The sequence below is a fragment of the Triturus cristatus genome, chromosome 9 (assembly GCF_964204655.1).
Source record: "Triturus cristatus chromosome 9, aTriCri1.1, whole genome shotgun sequence".
Taxonomy (NCBI): domain Eukaryota; kingdom Metazoa; phylum Chordata; class Amphibia; order Caudata; family Salamandridae; genus Triturus; species Triturus cristatus.
The window spans coordinates 838,524,044-838,541,401 of NC_140592.1; the positions used below are offsets into that span (position 1 = coordinate 838,524,044).

At 49.2% G+C, this 17,358-nt stretch overlaps 1 protein-coding gene and 1 long non-coding RNA gene across 4 annotated transcripts in view; one reads left to right on the top strand and one right to left on the bottom strand.

The window, feature by feature from the left end:
- Positions 1 to 17,358, bottom strand: part of TDRD9 (tudor domain containing 9) — a 2,714,501-nt gene that overhangs the window by 605,397 nt on the left and 2,091,746 nt on the right. The gene's annotated exons all lie outside the window — the stretch shown is intronic.
- The window catches only part of LOC146798921 (uncharacterized), a 405,452-nt gene continuing 391,369 nt past the window's right edge, over positions 3,276 to 17,358 (top strand). For 2 of the 3 annotated variants that reach the window (XR_014968795.1, XR_014968796.1), the window contains exons 1-3: positions 3,276 to 3,332; positions 3,423 to 3,480; positions 3,573 to 3,674. This is a non-coding gene — a long non-coding RNA (uncharacterized LOC146798921). Of the gene's footprint in view, positions 3,333 to 3,422; positions 3,481 to 3,572; positions 3,675 to 4,550; positions 5,316 to 17,358 lie in introns of those variants that run through there. The other variant, XR_014968797.1, reaches the window with a different exon arrangement.

A 17,358-nucleotide genomic window follows, 5' to 3' on the forward strand; every position in this document is an offset into this window, starting at 1 on the left:
GTGAACACAAACAAACAAAGTGACAAATCAGAGAGAGCTGATACTTCTTCATTTTCTTCAAGCACCTCTTCATTGAACAGACCTGCTACTAGCGATAGCGAAGCTGATCCCCAAGGAAGCACCACCACCTCCAGTTTTTTACGTGAGGTCAGGACCATAAGAAGGGAAAACAGAACACAGCAAAGACAGAACACACTAGAAAAAAGACCCGGAGAGGGAAGAGATCAGGCAAAAGACGAATACAAGAGAAAACTCAGATCGGGGGACTCCAACAAGTAACTACCAACCCTGAGGAGGTTCAAGTCATCAATCTTTCCTCTACACCACTCAACAAAGACATGACCTCTCTTCTCTGTCTAGGCCTTAACTTCAACCCTCATGAAATTGGCGATCTCTGTAGAACCAAGATTGATCTTTTAGTTCATCAGAAATCTTAAACTGCAGAAACACTTTGCTGGCTCCGTGAGTGATAATAGTTTCCCCACAACTATCAACCGTATTACTGCCCTGAACGCACAGAGCATCAGAGAAATCAAAGACACTCATCTGCTCATGACACTCAGTGAAATGGACGATCATCCTTACACACTTGAACGTCTTCTGATGGAACTAGACATTGACACTGACCACACCATCACCAGTGGTCTCAAAGTCAAATCCAAATGGACTCCCATACTACCGGGTAACAATCCCATCGATAGCTTCCACAATCTGGTGCTTGAAGATCTCAACAAACATGAGAACAAATTACTTAAATCTAGACACAAAGGCAGAGATAATCTATCAAAAAATGAACGTCTGGCACTTGAAGAACTCACTTCCAATCATGACAATCATTAAAGAGGCCGACAAGGGCGGAAATGTGATTGTCATGAACAAATCTGACTACCATGCTGAAATTCTCTCTCAACTTAACGACTCAACTTGTTATGAACTTCTCACCAATAATCCTACTGGCAATCTGACCAAACTGATCAACAAAAATCTTAGTGATTGGCACTCCCTTGGTTTACTTGATGATGAAGAAGCACTTTACATGAGGGTTGATAAACCTGTTTCTCCCTGGCTATACACACTACCTAAAATACACAAGCATCCTACCTGTCCGCCGGGTAGACCCATCGTCTCGGGGATAGGAGGCCCCACGGAACGTTTGGCTCAATATGTAGATGTATTTCTCAATCCCTTGGTTAAGAATCTTCCTTCTTTCATACAGGACACTAAGCATATTCTGAGTATTCTCAATGATCTACAATGGCAACCAGGCATGATTATGGCGACACTTGATGTAGTGTCCTTATACACATCCATCAAACCAGATCTTGGTCTAAAAGCTGTCACACAATTTTTAGAGGTTAGATCAGCCTCTCTATGGCAACATACCAACATGCTAATATCCATGATGGACATAATACTCAAAAACAATTGTTTTTTGTATGAAGGGAAATGGTACAAACAGATCAAAGGTGTAGCCATGGGCTCAAGGTTTTCACCTTGGTTCGCCAACCTCTATATGGGCTCATTAGAGGCAACTTGGATTTGGGGCAGTATAGGCGCCAAGTGGACTAATTCCATCGTATATTGGGGTCGTTACATCGACGACTGTTTTTTACTTTGGTCTGGCACCCAAGAAGAGCTTGATGATTTCTGCGTCCACCTCAATTCCAATAACATGGACATGAGGTTCACGTGCAATTGTAGTATCTCACTCATCACCTTTCTAGACGTGGAATTCTACGTGAAAGATAACACCTTACAAAGCAGACTCTTTCGTAAGGAGACAGCATGTAACGCCATTCTTCATGCTACCAGCTCTCACCCCATACATCAAATTCAAGCCATTCCCTATAGTGAACTCATCAGAGCAAGAAGGAATTGTAGTGAAGATATTGAATTCAACAAATGCATGACGGACATGGGAAAAAGATTCTCTCAACGCGGATACGAACCTAACCTTATCAACAAAGCGGTCAACAGAGCCATCAAAACTGACAGAAACTACACACTGCAACCCAAAACTGAAAATAAACCTGCTACTCAGACAACTAGACTGATAACCGACTACAATTGCCTCAGCTCTGTTATCAGAAGAAGCATGAACAGACATTGGAATATTCTTCTCACGGACAGACATCTCAAAGAGATTATTACCATCAAACCTTCAATCACATTCAGACGTGGAAGAACTTTGCGCAACAGGTTAAGCCCTACTGTACCACATACTGCCACCACACCCTCCTGGCTAACACCACACACCATTGGCTTCCATAAATGCGGCTGCTGTGGAGTTTGCAAATGGGCACTAAACGGAGTGAAGAATTTCTCCAGCCATCACAAACGCAGTTTTGAAATCAGGACTAACATTAATTGCAACACCAAATTTGTCGTGTATGTGATTGAATGCACTTGCAAGAGCCAGTATGTTGGCAGCACTATCAGAGCCCTGAAGGAAAGAATCAGTGAACATGCTAGAGCCATCCACACAAACGACTCAAGATACCCCATGGCCATACATATAGGTTCTTGTCCCACCCAAAGATCTCACAAGAGATTTTTCCTTTTTTGGAATTGACATTGCCCCATCCAACATAAGGGGCGGTAACCGTGAACTGAGATTAAGACGCCTTGAAGCCACCTGGATAATGCGTCTTCACACAGTGAGCCACGGCCAAAATTCTGACCATGAACTTCAATATTTCTTAGGTTCCTAGCTTTCACTCTTCCCGTTATCCTATTGCTCCTGTTTTCTATTGCTGATGACTTTGATTTTACGCTGTTGCTGAGTTTTCTTTTCTTTTGTTTTTCTCGTCCTTTTTTCCTTTTCATTTTGATGCCTTGTCTTCTCTATCATTCTATTTACAGCGTCCTCTTATAATTCTTTAATGTTCTCTTTAGTGTTCCTCTCAAATATTGCTTTGTATTGTTGCTCTAAAATATCATTTTCATTTAATCTCGTAACTCTTAACTATAGCATGCACATTAGTCATTCACATTCAATTGTGTTTAGTAATTATTGTTAGTTCTTACTCATTCTGACATTTGTTAATGAATGTTACTTCCTGTTCAAACCTTCATTGTCTATTTCTGCATTTTTTGACAGTTCAAATCGATGTTTAAATACATTTGTTCGCAACAACATAGATCCATTGGGCTTAGTCTGTCTTCCTTTTACTACACTCATGTCGCCATGATTCACCACTTCCCCTTTCATTACACAAGGGTCAGCCCTCTAGTCTTCGGCTGGTCTTTAACCTTTTAACCCACTTCCGGTATTCCCTCCTTCCTCCCGCACTTCGGCAGCAAGATTTTCCGGTTACCAGCGCTACATACAGGTACTCCCTATCCCCGTACGCCTTGGCATTGTTGCCGTACCTTAATGTGCCCTTTAGTGTTGACTCCCATCGTATATATATTTTTTCCAGGCTCCCGCACTTCGGCAGCAAGTTATTCCAGCTCACATCGCTACATCGCTAGTTACAGGTAAATGAATATCCCCGTACGCTTTGGCATCGATGCCGTACCTTCTTATGTGCCCGTTAGTTTTTGACTCCCACCTTAATATTTTCTTCCAGGCCATTTGTTTTTTTCCTGGTCGCATTGACCCATGGGAAGACCGCTTTACCTTGATCCCCACGATTTATCATTGTTTTCTCCTGATGACACTGTTCATCGTGGTGAGTTTCTCGGGTTTCTTTTGCAATTCTTTGCGTTTTGCTCTGTCGACTTTGTCCTTCATTCCTGTTCTTCCTTCATTTTGCCTTTACACACTTCTCGCCATTGTGCTATTTTTACCACTATCCACCCTGCCGGTTTTCCTAGCTATAGGTGCATCTCACACCGTTTCATTTATTTTTATGTTGTTTGCATTCCCACCATGCGCCGCATTCTGCGGCAATAGTTGCATGTTTATGCACTTGTCCTTTGCCTTCTCTTGCTTAGCACGCTTGTTTAACTTTCATCTTACATACGTGCTTTTCCATCACTTTCACTTAGTGATCTGCCCATTGTTTCAGAGTTGTTGCTAGTGTTACATATTTTGTTCCACATGTTTTCGAACTTTCAGCGCTCATTATTATTATGTGGTTTTGGCGCAATTCTGTTTTTTGTACTTTCATACACAAATTACTTTCATTATCTTTGATTTATATCTGTCAGTAATGTTTGCGTGTCATGACTCCTTCATACACATTGTTCCTTGCCAATGACATTTAATTAGGCAACATCACTATATTTTTTTAAGCAGGTTTTTTGTTTGAATTCATATGCCTTTTCGTTTTCATTGTTTACTACTCTTTGTCTGTGGACCCTCGCCCTTCCCTTTTCTTTATTCCTTTTACTTTCTTCCCCCTTTTGTTACCCGATCCTTTTGCGTCATCTGCCCCTTTGATTTTTGCATTTCTTTATTAATGTCCCCTCCTTTGATATTATTTGCTACGCTCTGCCTTTTGTTTTAAATATGATTCATCACGTGTGTATTCTATCCCCAATTTTGGATTTTTTGTCACCCCTGTCTCCACCTTATTTTGATTATTCATTATATTGTTTCCCAGCCCTGAAGAGTCACAGTGTATTAACTGTTGACGAAACACGTGTCGGCTGGCGCCCTTTGAACTGATGAAAACTCATCTTTTGAATTAAAACAACATTTCTTCATTTTGTTGAACTTTGTTGTTCTTTCTGTGATCCTATTAACCGAATTGTCACGTGTGCACAGGATTTGTTCATAATTTTGTGGCATGAGCTCTCGCCCACACCTTATACAGGGGTTTTGGGTTTTCCCCTGACCTGTTGCACCGTAAAGCATTTGTTCTTTGTTCTTCCTACTTCATCTAGCCATTTACCTGCTTGAGCGCCTTTTATCCTGTTTCCTAAAACCCTCCCTGGTCTATAAATGTCGTGTAAGGTGTCTAACACTTTGGAATAATACCCCCATCCCATTTCTGGGGATGAGGATATTATCCCTCCCTTCTAGAGGGAGAAGACATGTTGTAACCTACTTACCCGGTTAAAGTTAACCAGAGCCCCAGCATCACAAAATGGATGCTGCGGCCACAGACACGAGTCTGACCTCCTGCTGCTGGGAGTGATCCCGGCAAGGGAGGCTTGGACGATAGGTTTCCTGCCTTGGGAGGTGCGAGCACCACCCCAGACAGGCCTTAGTGTATTGGGGCAGGGAGGGATGAAAAGAATGAGACATGCCTGGGGCACACAAGGTGTCCCGTGCATAGTCCAGTTCAAACCGGTGCTGGGGCACTCCACCCCAGTCCTGGCACGAAACTGGACAAAGGGAAGGGGGTGTAACCACCCCCCTCCCAGGTCCCACCCATAAGGCGTGACCTAGCAGGTAACCCAGCCCCCCAGATTTGGATAAGAGTGGTAGCTGGGCCCCAGGAGATTAGATTATCTTGAACCTGCAACTTGAACAGAAACTCTGGACCTTCGACATTCGACGAAAGAAGAAGACTGAAGAATCTCCCTTGTGGCCAAGGAGTGGCTACCCTGTGCAAACAGGCACCATCAAGAGACTACCCTTTGCTTTGCTGAAGTTCTACGAGGGACCGACTGCAGAGCCCGACCAGAGCCTTGACTTCCAGACTTCTCCGACCCTGATCCATCTCCACAGCCGAGCTGAGATCCGTGGAGGCGACGAGACACGTGGGACCGGCTACCTGGGAAAAGTGGCTAGTATCTTCCAGCGCAGCTTCTGAGGGACCCTCGAAGTTGTGCACCGGGGATTGAGAAGCCCCAACCCCAAGCACCATCTGCACCGAAGATCAGCCCCCCACACTCCACGAGTCCTGCGTGGGGCCCTTCTGCATTTTCCTGCTTACCGCGTCTGTCCGGTTGCTTGCCCGTTGGCTAGCGGCCTTTGTGACAACACACCTTGAAATCTTCACCGCTGGTTTCGCTCCTCCAGACTGGCTCCCGCTTCTTTGCAAAAGAGAAGCACCCCAGACCTTCCTGGTCTGCACCAGAAGCAAGTCCTTCGTTCTTCGTGGGTTCCGCTTGCCAAGGCTTGGTGAGTCCTAGTTCGACTTCGACGCCGCCGACAGCAAGAGCCTTCGTGGGACAGCTCGCCTCCTGGTCGTCCTCGACGTCTCCTGGTACCCGTGGCTGCAGCGACAAGCTTCACCTTTCACCTGCAATCTTCACGACATCGCCTGGTTCCTTCCTGGTTCCACGTGGTCACTGGCTAGTGACCTTGACTCTGTCCCTTCTGCTTGCAGGTATCCTCTCTTCTTGATCCCAGCCTTGGGATCCACCGGACACTCTTCACTGACTGCCTGTCAGCAACTTTCCTTCAGGCATCCATAGAAGTCCACGACGAAACCCAACGCAAGTTCACACCTATGCACCCGCAGCCCGTGGGCTAGGTAACTTGGGTACTCCGGTGCTCACAAGGGTAGTGACTATCCTAGGGTCTAGTTTCCGAGTCTCGACTCTCTAGCTGCTTCAGAAGTGTCCTTAAACTGTTAATTTCTAACTGCTAGTAATTCTATCGACTTTTACGCATTACGCGTGAGTGTTTCCACTCTGCACCTGAATCCCGTGGGCCTCCCACTTCCTAACTGTTGCTAGTGTAGTGTAGCCCCAGCGATTCCCTAGGCCTAGGCCTATCCTATTTCCGTGACAGTGGTCCTTATACCACTTCTTTAGTATATGGTTTGCGTGGCCCCTAGGGCCTAACTGTATTACTTACCTGTGTGACTTAATGTATGCTTAAATAAAACTGTGTTGTACTTACCTCTAATCTCATAAAGAGTGCTGAGGGTTTGACTAGAATAAATACACTTTATTTTATATATATATCTGTTGTGGTGTCCTTTCATTTGGTATTCAAGGGATTATATATGGTATCACAGCTGGCTTCACATGCCATTCAGAGTTTAGCCTAAGACTGCTCTTGTCCATGCTACCACTAGGATAGCTGGTCTATAAGGTTGACTTTACAACCAATCACCATAAGGGTTGTTTGGACTGATATAAGGTGTACACTAGAACTAGTGACATCATACATCAGGCCAACTTCTCACAGCAGAGAGGAAAGTCAAGGCCATAACCGAATGGCCTCGCCCTCAGAACGTCAAGGACATACAGAGATTCCTGGGATTCGCCAATTTCTACAGGCGTTTCATTCAACAGTTCTCAGACATGGTGTCCCCTCTGTCCAAATTGACAAGGAAAAAGGTTCCCTTTCTTTGGTCAGCTGAAACTCAGAAGGCGTTCGATTGTCTCAAAAGAGCATTTACCTCTGCACCAGTCCTCACGCATGCCAAACCAGAAATACCCTTCATTGTGGAAGCCGACGCTTCCGATATCGCGGTGGGGGCAGTGCTGTCTCAAAGACATGAAACAACGGGTTAGTTACACCCCATCGCCTATATGTCCAGGAAGCTTAACCCTGCCGAGCAAAACTACACCGTAGCCGAGAAAGAACTGCTTGCCATAAGAGACGCTTTTTTAGAATGGAGACACTGGCTGTTGGGAGCCGCTCATCAAGTAACGGTGTATTCCGACCACCGTAACCTGCAGTTCATGCGAGCTGCAAGACATCTCACTCCGCGCCAGCTCCGGTGGATGCAGTTTTTCGCGGAATACCATTTTAGGGTAACATTTCGACCAGGAAAGGACAACCGAAAAGCGGACGCTCTGACTCGGCAAGACAGCCCGGTGCATCCGTCCAGAGAGACAGAACGAGCTATTCTGAACGCTAATCAAGTCCTTGGTGTCACCGCCACAGAGGGGTTTCTGCAGAAAGTGAAACGAGGGATGCGTTCCTTTGCATGGAGAAGGTGGATGACACACCACCCAGAATGCCAATGGAAACAAGGTTTACCGCTAAAGAACCAACAGCTATTGATCCCTACCAAAGAGCTACGGAAAACCGTTTTTCAATGGTGTCATGAGCTCCCCTGTACAGGACATGGAGGGGGAAAGAAACCGGTAGAGAGGGTCTTACGTCAGTTTTGGTGGCCCAGGATCTGTCCCGACGTAGCCTCATGGGTAAAGAGCTGTTCCACGTGCGCACAAATGAAATCTGACGACAATAAATCCCAAGGCCTTCTCCACCCTTTACCCACACCAGAAACACCGTGGGAGAGGTTTTCAGTAGATTTCATCGTAGGACTGCCCAAGGATCAGGGTTGTACGGTTATAATCGTCGTGATCGACTACCTCACCAAGTTGGGACATTTCATCGCCTGCAAACAGATACCCTCCGCAAGTCTTTTGGCACGTTTGTTATTGACCAACGTTGTCCGGTTACACAGACTTCCCAAGGTGATTGTGTCGGACAGAGGCGCCCAATTCACGGCCCTCTTTTGGAAAACCTGGTGTTCTGCACTACAAATTGCACCCTCTTTGTCCACCAGTTTTCACCCCCAATCAGATGGCCAAACCGAGCGTTTAAACAAAACGCTAAAACAATACCTTCGGTGTTATGTGAACAGTCATAAAGAAGCCTGGGTGGAATGGTTATGGGTGGCGGAAATAGCGTACAATAGCGCCACACATGCATCCACGCAACACACACCCTTCTATAGCACCTATGGGTATCATCCACGCTTCACCCCAATTGCCCAACCCGTACACTATTCCAAGGTACCAGAGGTGCAGAAAAGGTTACGGCAACTCTGTTCAACCCTGCGGAAGACACGCAACAATCTGCTCCGTGCCAAAGTCCGGTATACGATCCAGGCAGACAAGCATAGGAGACCAGGCCCCACATACTCAAGGGGGGAGCAGGTCTAACTGTCCACCAAGAACATCAGGTTTAAGAAGTATAGCGCCTTTAGTCCAAAATACATAGGCCCGTATCGGGTCATCAAACACATCAATCCTGTGGCGGTAAAGCTACAACTGCCATCCAGTCTCCGCATCCATCCCGTTTTCCATGTCTCCCTCCTAAAACCCTCTTATTGCCCAGTAAAGAAACAGCCTGTACCCATATGGGTTCAACAAGACCCGGAATATGAGGTAAAGGGTATTTTGGACTCTAAAGTGGTTCGTCACAAACTATGGTATCTGGTATCATGGAAGGGGTATGGTCCCGAGGAGAATTCATGGGAACCGACGGAGGCAGTACAGGCAGCCCGTTTGGTATCCGCGTTCCACAGGAAACACCCTGATAAACCTGATGATAGTCAGTGTATGTCGTAAGGGGGATGTACTGTCAGGATCCGTAGTCCGGTGATCACTGACTACGCTATCCCGAGGAGAAACGGGAAAATCCCTCCCCAAAGAACTACAATTCCCAGCGCCAGCAGCGAGATTACGCTCGCGAGACGCTAGCGCTCAACGTCACCGGATATAGGAGGGTCCAGCACTCGAGACGCTGCCGATAATTCCGAAGTCCTGCGGCTGCTGTGATCGTTGGAAACCGAGCGGAGTAAGGCGGTAAGGGTGACCCCAAGCACCTTGCTCTTCTTATTGCTTGAGTTACGAGTGGGTCCACGCGCTGGAGATCAGCGTGCCTGGTTTCGTTGGGAGGAGTCTTTGTGCTTTGTTGGAGAGGCAGCAAGTCGGCTGTTCTCAAACAGGGAATCCCGTGTGGAGGTGACAAAGGATGTTTCCGGACAGGTCGATGTATTGCTGAACCTGTTTCTTGCATCGAAGTCGCACCACTGAACTAAGGGTGCCGTTTGTGTCTTAACAAAGCAGCACTCCTTTATAGTTACTCCCCTGTTGGCGAGCTCACAGACGTATGTGATCTCATGCAGGGAGTGAACCTTTGTTTACATTGACTTATCAGTTCGTCGGCAAGAGGTGTATCATAGTAAGTGTTTTGCAGCAGAGAAGCTCCGGAACTGGCCGGCCATATTGTACGAAGGTGGATATCTGACTATGGTTACCCCCAACTTTTTGCCTAGTGTCTAGCTGGTTTTTCGACTTAGTTGGCCTGAGATCCTGCCATTCAGGGTCTCAGGCTGTCTGCTCTCTCTTTAAAATGGACTCCATGTACCCTAGGTACATACCCAATTGGTAAGGGTCACCTTATTGGACCCTGTACAGTGTACCCTAGGTACCCAGGGCATAGGTGTACCCTAGGCCTCCCAGGGGCTGCAGCATGTATTATGCCACCCCTGGCCTGGCCTTCCAATCAGACACAACTGGCTGATCACTCAGCTGGGGCAAGGTCGTGTAATCACCCCTTTTTTTTTTTGTTTGAATATCTTTTATTAGTACATTTTCCTGCATAATTTCCTGTTACAGCATGGTTATTATCTAGCATCAACAAGCAACACTTTCCATATAACATCACTTGGTCTCTGACTCTGTAAAAATAAGGCGTCAGCGTACATATTTTTCGCATAAACTTAGTGTCACCTTTAACCGTTGTCCGTGGATGCTTGTCCATCTGCCAATTATCCTGGGCATTAACTGCCCACACATTCTATTATCTCCAATCGAATCTAAGGTTGGGAATGTTTAGTTAGTCCATTACCATCGATATTCTTGATTGTAACAAAATGCAGGTCATCTGAACCAATTTTTTTCCCCCCAATACTTAACAATAAAACCAAAACAAATAAGAGATGTCCGGGTGGTAAGGGGATACGCCTGCAGTGTCCGTTGCGTTCACCATCTTTTAGCGGCCATGTCGTTATTGTTATGCCGTTAATGAACATGCGGAGCCTCTACTGTTGCTGCGGCGAGTGTGTAGCCGGCCACAAGTCTAAGGAATGCAAGGTGTCGATTCGCTCCTGTCAATCTGGGCGGGATGACCCGCAACCGTGACTCCTGTTGTACTATCTGGCGCCGGATCGTATATCAGACACCATCTGTTGTGAGGTATCGGGGCTTACTAGCTGCTTAAGCATATCATCCCAAATCTGTGCAATGGGATGCTTTCTCAACCCTGCCGTCTCCTCTCTGTGTAGGGTGGTGCTCTCCGCCTGTGCCCACACCTCTAAGGACTTCTTCCAGTGTGAGATTTCTGGTGGACCCTTGTGTTTCCAGCGCCTAGTTATAAGACGCTTCGCTGTTATGAGCCCCAGGTCTCTAAATCGGAAGCTCGCTCTGTGGTTTTTGTTTCTTTTGTAGAACCCCAGGATGCAGACCTCCCAGTTATCCTGCACTACCGTGTTTATGCACACATTGATCGTTGCCAAAACCAGTCGCCAGTAAGTGTGAAGCTTGGGACAGGACCACAGCATGTGTAACAGATTAGCTCCTAGTAGGCGGCATCGCGGGCATTCGGACGTATTTATATTAAAATATTTATTGATTTTATCTGGTGAGAGGTATGCCCTGTGTAAGATATATGTCTGTATTAGCTTGAATCTGGAGTTACGTGGAACATGTGTGGCACTAGCTAATACCCGTTCCCATTCTTTGTCCACCCAGGGGCGGCCTCTGTCTTCCGTCCAGGCGGCTCGGAGTCTTTGTAGCGGTCTCCGCGTATGACTGAGAAGAGCCTGCACCAGCCAGTGCATTATATGCGACCCCTCGCCCATCACATGTAGATACTGCAGTAATTGATGCGTTGGTGGTTCGCACGTGATATCACCCCACGCTAGAGTAAGCGTCCGTGTGATAGCCGCGTATGTGAGGAATTGACCTCTTGATAGTCCAGTGTTGATAGTCCGCTACTAGCGCCTCGAATGTCAGCATGGCCCCCTCCGCATATAGATCACCAAGCGTCTCCACCGCCACCTCTAGCCAAGGCATTAATGTGTCGTCAGTTACGTAGTCCCTGCCCCTGGGCGTTCCTACAAGTGGTAATGCTGGTGCATATGGGAGTGTGCCCTTTGTGAGGTGGAGGCTCCTCTTGTAGCATCTGTGTGCCAGCTCAATATGTATTTACTGTGGCCGGGAGAGTTTTGCCAGTGGGTGAAACAGCCTACAGATCTGACTCTGTGTCCAGATCGCTGTCCCCGTCGCCGTATCCGATAGATTTTTCCCACTTAGCCATTTCGTGACCCATTGTAATTGCGCAGCTACATAGTAAAGTTCTAGATTTGGCACAGCCAACCCTCCACTCTCCAGAGGAGCATATCGTGTCTGTAGCGCTATTCGGGGGCACCCTGTGTTCCAGATCAAGCCCCGGATTAACCCTTCCAATTCTCGAAATATCTTAACCGGGACATATACGGGCAAATTCGCAAAATGGTACAGGAGCCTAGGCAGTACGATCATTTTTGACAGGGTGACGCGGCTCATCACATTAAGTGGCAGCGTCTTCCAGAATTGCATCTGTGCTTTTATAGAGGAAATGGCTCTAACTAGATTGCCCTCCAGCACGTCCCTTGGGATTCGGTATACATTTATACCCAGGTATCTGAACGTGGTTGGATACCATTTTAGTACAGCCCCGTTAATTACTATATCTGCCTCTGCCACATTTTCACTGAAAGAGTAAGCGCCCGATTTGGCCCAGTTTACCCGGAGACCCGATACTGCCTCAAACATGCAGAACAGTGCTGAAAGTGCTGGCGGCACAGCGTGCAGGTCTCTTATATATAATAATAAATCATCAGCATAGAGGGACACCGCGTGCAAGCCGTCGCTCAGAGGGATGCCCCAGCCATCACCACCCTCCCGAAGGAGAGCCACCAAAGGCTCCATAGCCAGGGAAAAGAGCAACGGAGACAAGGGGCACCCCTGCCTAGTACCCCTCCTCACCCTTATCTCATCCGACAGTAACTTGCCCGTGCGAACTCTCACTGTGGGGCGCTGGTACAACAACTGTACCAACAGCAGATATTCGTCACCTAGTGCAAACTTGCGCAGGACCGCTGCCAAATAAGGCCACTCCAGCGAGTCAAATGCCTTTTCCAGGTCTAAAACCAGGCATCTGGACCGAGGCCATCTCTCCACTGCATATTTCTGGACTCTAAACAGCCTGCGAATATTATATGAGGTGCTTCTGTTGGGGACAAAGCCGTTCTGGTCTGCATGTAGCAAGGACGGCACAAACGGGGCTATGCGCTTGGCAAGAGTGGAGGCTAGGATTTTATAATCTGTGTTTAGCAGAGCTAATGGGCGATAAGAACCTAGATGTTCTGGGTTTCTGCCAGGTTTCAATAGTGAGACCAGCGTAGCCTCATTCTGTGTGGGGGCAAGAGTCGTACTTTCCAGTGCCACCTCATATACCCGCAACAGTTCCGGTATTAGCACATTCGAGTATGCCTTGTAAAACTCGGCCGGCAGTCCGTCGGGCCCGGCGTTTTTCCGTTGGAGAGTGTATAAATGCTATCTCGTATTTCCTCCGGCAGCAGTGGAGCACCTAAATCCTCCCTCTGCTGATCTGTGAGCTGTGGCAGCGTTGTGTCCGACAGGAAGTTTTGTATGTCCACGTCTGTGGCTGCCAAGCATGAACGGTATACTGCGGTATAGTGTTCCACAAAGGCGCAGTGTATATCTCTCTGGGTATGTGCCGCAACCCCTCGTGCCGTTTGTATTGTCGTCACCGGTACCGTCGATACTTCCTGCCGTATCAGCCACATCAGCAGTTTACCCGGTTTGTCACCTACATGATGCGTGCGCGCAGAAAGTGTTGCATAGTTTAAATTACGGAGCCTGTCAAGTAGTCCTGAGTGTTCTGCCCTAAGGTCCGCTAGTAATGTAGTGTTGCCTTCTAATGCCGTGTCCTCCTCTCGGAGTAACGCCGTTTCTATGCATGTCGGTTCCTCCTCCAATTGCCGCCACATGCCCACCTGTGCACCAAGACAGTCCCCCCTGATGACCACTTTAAATGCATCCCATTCTATATGAGGAGTCGTAGCTGTGCCAGCATTATCCTCAAAGTATCGTGTAATGTTGGCCGCTAACAGGTTCCGAAAAGGTGCATCTAGCAACAAATCTGGTTGTAGTCGCCAGGTCGGAACTGGCGGGTGTGGCCGCTCCCAGTGTAGCTCCAACATATGTGGGTTGTGATCAGAGTGTGTCCTGCCCATATAGTAAACTTCTGATATGTGAGGGAGCAGTGTGGCCGTGATCATATAACGATCCAGACGGACATGCAAGTCATGCGTCCCAGAATAGTAGGAGTATATCCTGTCCTGGGGGTGTCGGTGCCTCCAAGCGTCTGTCAGACCCCACTGCACTGCCCAGTTGTTTAGTGCCTTCATCGCAAGGTGCATACTTGTACCCGGTAGGGGCGGGAATGAGCGGTCAAGTGAGATGTCGAGCACGCTGTTATAATCTCCCCCTAATAACATTGGGATGTCATGCCATTGAGCTAGCAAATGTGTTATCCTGTCAAAGAATGCAGCCTGCTCTGTATTTGGGGCATAATGCGATGCAATCACTATGTCTCGGCCATCCAGTGCTCCCCTCAAGATCACATATCTCCCCTCTGGGTCTATTAAGGACTGCTGGACCTGGAGAGGAACCCCCGCCCTCACCCATATTAACGCCCCTCGCGCATAAGCTGAGTATCCAGTAGCTAACAGCTGCCCCCGCCAGCGACGATGCAACCGCTGCGTCTCTGTTTTTAGCCATGTGCGTCTCTTGTAAGAGAGCTATTTGTACATGGTGCCTTTTCAGATATGAGTAAATTTGATACCTGCGCGTTGGTGAATGTATCCCCCTTACATTCCATGTACCTATCTTAAATGAAGACATTGATCCTGCAGTACCTCCAGCCAGCACTCACCAGCAGCAGCCCCACTGACATTTGTACTAAACATGACATTATTAGGCATGCCCCATCTGGCCCGCTACAGTTTTCTTGCAGCAGTAGACACTGCATAACTTCCCACAGCACTTCCGACATTGCATAAAAAAACAAAAAAACACAATTGCAATAAACCATAAACATAATCAATACCAAAAGGGCGAAGGTGCAACTAGCAATCACCCAAACCTCCGAATGGAGACAACAGTCAAATTAATCCAGGGGGGTGCACGTCATGCCTCTCTGGCAAATTACCCACAGTACTCATTTCACTTCCCCCGGAGGCTCCCCGGCAGCAGGCAGACCTGTTATATAGTCGAGGCCGGCCGCCCACAGTCCTATACAGAGGTCCTCCGTGTGAGCACTTACATGTATGTCTTCAACTGCCGCTGCATGGAATCGTAACCCAGTGGGCCCCCGCACAACCCCAGTCTGATCACCCCTGCAAGTGGACCAGGCAAAGCCCCAGAAGCTCCTGTTACAACTTTCGACATTCCTGCTCATGATGTCCCCCGCTGGGCTACCCAGATACCTTTATGTACTTGTCCTCGTCAGACTGATTTCTGCATACGTTCACATAAGGAGGTCCGCCGTCTGCGGGGTGACATCCGGCAGCCCATCCGAACCCTGCGATTCCGGCATTCCGTAGATCTGCTCATCATCGCTGGTTAGGTCCTGTTGACTGGCGCCAGATATGCTATCCGTCGCCATCGAGCCGCCGATTTCCGCCGCCGCCTGCAGGGCATCTCGCTGTCCACTCAGAATTAGCTCCTGTTGGGGTCCCATCAGTGGCGAGGGCGGCGCCCCTCCTCCTCCAGACCTGCGCCCTGTCCGGCGGCGAAGTGGACCCCTCCGTTGCGGCAGCGCCACCGTCGTGCCGCCATTTCGAGACCCCTCTCCCGCGAAGCCGTCCAACCAGTCCCCCGCCTCCTCAGGGGTGCCAAAGAAGTGTGTTTTATCATTAGCAACCACTCGTAGGCGGGCCGGGAAGAGCAGAGAGTACTTCAGGTTTTTTTGCCGGAGGCGTTTTTTCACTGCCATAAAAGAGAGCCGCTGTCGCTGCACTTGAACAGTGTAATCCGGAAAGAACATAATTTTATGATTGTAAATGTGTATCTCCTGAAGTTTCCGAGTTTCCTGCAGTATTGAGTCTCGGTCTCGGTAGTTTAGAACCCGAAGGAGCAGGGCCCGCGGACCCGATCCCACCGGGGGAAGCCTCGTTGGAACCCTATGAGCGCGTTCTATGACAAAGTGCGGCGAGAGGGATCCCTCCGGCAGCAGTTCTCGAAGCCAAGCTTCCACCCGAAAGGCTGGCTCTTTCCCCTGCCAGCGTTCCGGAATCCCCACCACTCGTCCGACCTTCGGAATCCTCCGCCCTACCCTCCAGGAACTCCACTCGTTTCAGTAAGTCCTGTATGTGTTTATCTGACTGCACCACCTGCGGCTGGACTTCAGTGAGAGTAGTTTCCAGAGCTGTAGTGCGGTCCGTCAGCTTCCGGTGGTCCGCCCGTAAGTGAGTGAGGTCTATAACCATCTTATCGATTTTAGACTCCAAGGAGGTTTGGGTCTGAGCCACGGTCTCTTCCAGCCGCTCCACCGCAGTGAGCACTGCGTCCAATTTGTTCGCCACTTGATCCGTGCTTCCCTGCTTCACCATTTTGGGCTTAGTTGATGGCGGTAGGGTCTGCGCGCCTCCCGCTCCATTCCGCGTTCGGGTTCCCCCCGACATCGGGCGCCGCGGCAACGTACCTCCGCAGCTCTACTCCTGGTATGGGTTCGCTGTGATGTGTCCTGACTTCAGTTAGTGCCTCTACTTGTAATATAGGTTCGGCAAGGTATATCTCTCCACTGGCCCACTGAGAGTGCCTCAACCCACAGCTGCGCCCGTGATCCGGTTAGCACTCATCCCCTTCTACCACCCGGCCAGCCTCACCAGGTCTCAGTCCCGCTTTCTCGTTGGTTCACAGGCGGCTGGGAACCTCGCTCACACCAGAGCTCGGGGGGAACCCTCCTAATATGTGCGCCGCTTTCAGTTCCCCATACACCATGGCCACAGTCCCAAACCTCAGCAGCGGGGGCAAATGGAGCAGCAAGCCAGGATCTTCAACAGAACGCTTGGTGGCAAGCGGCTGTCCCAGTGCACTTTCCCAGCTTCGTCAGCCCCAGTGGCCCCAGGGTCAGGGCTCCGCCATTCCTCTCCTTGACCCCACCGCAAGTCGCGCTGGCTCCTCCGATCCACACAGCATCCAGCAGGTCTCACTTGGGTGACGACACCCTCACTCCGCTGCAGCAAGTAGAATCCCAGATGGCAGCAACCGGGGCCCGCCCCATCCGGCGCGGCAACTCCACCGACCAGCGCAACGAGCGAGGCTCCCGTGCGTATAGGAGGGTCTCTCCCACCCTCGCACCCGCTCTGTGCCCTCAGCGGGGTCTCCGGTGATCCAGGTAGAATCGTACTGCAACAGGGCGGCAGCGCCCCGGCGCTCCAAGCAAGGCGAAGGGTACGCCCGTCTCGGCGGCTCGCCTTCGATTTCGCCTGGTGGAAGAAGGCTGTTCCTCTTGGCTTAAACGGGCAGTCACGGGCTCCAGGTCAGCCCTGTACACAACGCACCTTTTTCTTCCCGACTCGTGCTCCGGGCCTTCAGTGAGGAGGGAGGTCGGAGGTCGTCCCCAGTCTGGGTCGTCTTACACCGCGCTGCACTTCGCGGCCTTGTGGGCGGGGTCCGACCACGGGCTCC